This window comes from Dysidea avara, chromosome 15 (assembly GCF_963678975.1).
Source record: "Dysidea avara chromosome 15, odDysAvar1.4, whole genome shotgun sequence".
Classification (NCBI taxonomy): Eukaryota; Metazoa; Porifera; class Demospongiae; order Dictyoceratida; family Dysideidae; genus Dysidea; species Dysidea avara.
In genome coordinates, this window is record NC_089286.1 from 2,196,040 (window position 1) to 2,199,021 (window position 2,982).

Below are 2,982 nucleotides of genomic sequence, written 5' to 3' on the forward strand. Positions count from 1 at the left end.
TACGTTTTGCAAGTATCTTGCAAGGTAATATATTACTGTCTAGTGAGCAATATATGTCTTGCAAGCATCTTGCAAGGTAATATCTTACTGTCTACTGAACAAGATATGTCTTGCAAGTATCTTGCAAGGTAATATCTTACTGTCTAGTGAGCAATATATGTCTTGCAAGCATCTTGCAAGGTAATATCTTACTGTCTACTGAACAAGATATGTCTTGCAAGCATCTTGCAAGGTAATATGTTACTGTCTAGTGAATACTGTCTAGTGAGCAATATATGTCTTGCAAGCATCTTGCAAGGTAATATGTTACTGTCTAGTGAACAAGATATGTCTTGCAGGTATCTTGCAAGGTAATATGTTACTGTCTAGTGAACAAGATATGTCTTGCAAGTATCTTGCAAGGTAATATCTTACTGTCTAGTGAACAAGATATGTCTTGCAAGTGTCTTGCAAGATAATATCTTAACTTCTACCAGGTAAGATACACCTTGCAAGGAAATATCTTACCTTCTACAAGGGTATTAAGATACATCTTGCAAGTGTATATAGCTTAAAATAGATATGTGTGTGTTTGACATATTTTCATTTTATAAAGTGCTTGCAGATAGTATTATCACAACTATATTGAATGAATATCAACAACACTATATAGAATAATCTAAATAATACATAGATATAGCATTTTTCAAGAAACCATTATTGTCCAGTTTCACCAAAGAATCATAATTTATTACAAGTATTTGCTGTCATTTCTAGCTAGCCATATGGAAAGTACATCTATGCAATCATTATTCCAGCCAAAGGTGTAGCCAGAACTCAGGCCTGGGCTCGGGTATCAATAATTTCAGGTGCTCTAATAGAGCAGTCAGATCGAGATACTCTCATAGAGCAGTTACAGTAGGCAGAGAAAAGGAGTGTTCCAAGCTACATGTGTAGCTATAAATGAGAGATGTGGTTGGCCGAGGGTATATACAGTAGCAATTTTCAGTAGGCTTATAGGTATAGCTATAGCCTGAGGGTAGTTACTTATTTTGGTCTTCAAGCCTACAGCTATAGGCTCTGACATTACCAAAAGTCTGGCTACACCCCTGATACTAGCAGCAGATGCTTAAAAGTTGTTGCTTACCTTCTTCATTTACTTGCGGCATTCAGATATCTGCAACCTCACTCATACATTGAGTCAACATAACACATTGAAACCACAACTCTACTTAAGGTACTGTTGTGTCACTATAATAAGGCACTCCTACTTCAGTTGTTTACCTTTATAATGTGCTTTAGCATCAAACATTAATTTGCTTAATTTGAGATGGCCACTTGTCTGTAAGTGTACTTACATGTATTTATTTATTTATTAAGGCTCGTCAGTGCAAAAAATGTGCTTGGATATGTGTGTGCAACTGACAATTTACAGTTATATTGTGATGCACTGATGGTATACTGGCATCCTGTTCCAGTGCTCAGAAAATACAAAGAGTGATTATTAGTAGTTATTTAAATACAGTATATGTGACCGGGCCTGCAAAAACCAGGCATGTGGGCACAAATACACTTTATCAGATAACAAAACATCTCAGTCATAAAAGAGAATATTTTCGTTCTGTAACTTGCATTATATGGCTAGTGTAATTCATATAAGGGATGGAAACTTTATTGCCATAGCCAACTGACAAAGGAAATTACGAAGTTATAACAAGTGGTCAAATTTTATGTGCCCACATGCCTTGTTTTCGCAGGCTTTGTCACATATTATTTTTAAGTTATTGATTTTCTGATTACAGTTGACTAAAATTCATAGCTGGATTCTAGTTGGTGCAGGTTCCACATGGACATAGGTAATGGAGTTTGTGTGGATTGGTAGCTAAATGGATTTGTGGATTGGATTGATAGCTGTTTGTGTGGATTGGATTGATAGCTAAATGCTATAGTTATATCACCTGCAGCCAATGTCTGTAGCTATGACATTTGCAGCAAATGACTGTAGTTATCACACCTACAGCCATGCAATGGTCTTAGCTATAACACCTACAGGCAATGGCTGTAGCTATGACACCTGCATGCAGCTAAATGCTGCAATAGCACCTGCAGTCAATGGCTGTAGCTATAACACCTGTAGCTAAATGCTATAGTTATATCACCTGCAGCCAATGGCTGTAGCTATCACACCTGCAGCCAATGGCTGTAGCTATGACAGCTGCAACCAATGGCTCTAGCTATCACACCTGTAGCAAATGGCTGCAGTTATAATACCTGCAGCAATGGGCTGTAGCTAGCACACTTGCAGTCAATGGCTGTAGCTATAACACCTGCAGTCAATGGCTGTAGCTATAACACCTGCAGTCAATGACTGGAGCTATAACATCTGCAATCAATGGCTGTAGCTATAACATCTGCAGTCAATGGCTGTAGTTATAACACCTACAGGTAGGCCTGAGCCAAATATGCTCAAAATTTTGCCCAAAATGCTTTCAGGAAATTCCCAAAATTACCACCCATTATCCTTTTCAGTGTTCCCATTATGCTGCTTGGTGAATAACATTACTTACAATAATCTTTGAACATTTTGATCAGTGAATGCTCTATTAGAGTATTTCACTACAAAGTGACTGTTCTATTAGAGTGTATCGATCTAAAGAGCTATGTACATGGCATTTGAGTCCTCTACTGCAGTTTGCACTTCCACTGACTGCTCTATTAGGGAGTATCGATCTATTTTTAAGGAAATAAGCTCTACAATTTGGAAAATCCGCCTAATATGCTAGCATTATGCTGGCATAGCACTCTAGCCTATTATGCTGGCATATTTGACACAGGCCTACCTACAGGCAATGGCTGTAGGTATGACAGCTGTAGCAAATGGCTGTAGGTATGACAGCTGTAGCAAATGGCTGTAGGTATGACAGCTGTAGCAAATGGCTGTAGTTATCACACCTACAGCCATGCAATGGCTTTAGCTATAACACCTACAGGCAATGGCTGTAG